Source organism: Lolium rigidum, chromosome 3 (genome assembly GCF_022539505.1).
Source record: "Lolium rigidum isolate FL_2022 chromosome 3, APGP_CSIRO_Lrig_0.1, whole genome shotgun sequence".
In the NCBI taxonomy this organism is placed as follows: Eukaryota; Viridiplantae; Streptophyta; class Magnoliopsida; order Poales; family Poaceae; genus Lolium; species Lolium rigidum.
In genome coordinates this window covers 31,285,978-31,287,600 of record NC_061510.1, presented here as the reverse complement: position 1 = coordinate 31,287,600, position 1,623 = coordinate 31,285,978, and positions in this window count along the sequence as shown.

Below are 1,623 nucleotides of genomic sequence, written 5' to 3'. Positions count from 1 at the left end.
ATTGCCTCTTTTGTCTGTGTTGGATGGATTTCTTTGTTCCATTAATGTCCGAGTAGCTTTGTGCAATGTCCGAAGTGTTAAAAATGATTGTGTCACCTCTCGAACATGTGAATTTTTGATTATGCACTAACCCTCTAATGAGTTTGTTTTGAGTTTGGTGTGGAGGAAGTTTTCAAGGGTCAAGAGAGGAGGATGATATACTACGATCAAGGAGAGTGAAAGCTCTAAGCTTGGGGATGCCCCGGTGGTTCATCCCTGCATATTTCAAGAAGACTCAAGCATCTAAGCTTGGGGATGCCCAAGGCATCCCCTTCTTCATCGACAAATTATCGGGTTCCTCCCTCGAAACTATATTTTTATTCCATCACATCTTATGTGCTTTGCTTGGAGCGTCTGTTTGTTTTTGTTTTTGTTTTGTTTGAATAAAATGGATCCTAGCATTCATTGTGTGGGAGAGAGACACGCTCATTTGTTGCATATGGACAAATATGTCCTTAGGCTTTACTCATAGTATTCATGGCGAAGGTTGAATCTTCTTCGTTAAATTGTTATATGGTTGGAATCGGGAAATGCTACATGTAGTAATTCTAAAATGTCTTGAATAATTTGACACTTGGCAATTGTTGTGCTCATGTTTAAGCTCTTGCATCATATACTTTGCACCCATTAATGAAGAAATACATAGAGCTTGCTAAAATTTGGTTTGCATATTTGGTCTCTCTAAAGTCTAGATAATTTCTAGTACTGAGTTTTGAACAACAAGGAAGACGGTGTAGAGTCTTATAATGTTTACAATATGTCTTTTATGTGAGTTTTTCTGCACCGGTTCATCCTTGTGTTTGTTTCAAATAACCTTGCTAGCCTAAACCTTGTATCGAGAGGGAATACTTCTCATGCATCCAAAATCCTTGAGCCAACCACTATGCCATTTGTGTCCACCATACCTACCTACTACATGGTATTTCTCCGCCATTCCAAAGTAAATTGCTTGAGTGCTACCTTTAAATTTCCATCATTCGCCTTTGCAATATATAGCTCATGGGACAAAATAGCCTTAAAAACTATTGTGGTATTGAATATGTACTTATGCACTTTATCTCTTATTAAGTTGCTTGTTGTGCGATAACCATGCTCCTGGGGACGCCATCAACTACTCTTTGTTGAATATCATGTGAGTTGCTATGCATGTCCGTCTTGTCTGAAGTAAGGGAGATTTACCACTCATTAAATGGCTAGAGCATGCATAATGTTAGAGAAGAACATTGGGCCGCTAACTAAAGCCATGATCCATGGTGGAAGTTTCAGTCTTGGACATATATCCTCAATCTCATATGAGAACATTAATTGTTGCTAATTGCTTATGCATTAAAGAGGAGTCCATTATCTGTTGTCTATGTTGTCCCGGTATGGATGTCTAAGTTGAGAATAATCAAAAGCGAGAAATCCAAATGCGAGCTTTCTCCTTAGACCTTTGTACAGGCGGCATAGAGGTACCCCTTTGTGACACTTGGTTAAAACATGTGTATTGCAATGATAATCCTGGTAATCCGAGCTAATTAGGACAAGGTGCGGGCACTACTAGTATACTATGCATGAGGCTTGCAACTTGTAAGATATAATTTA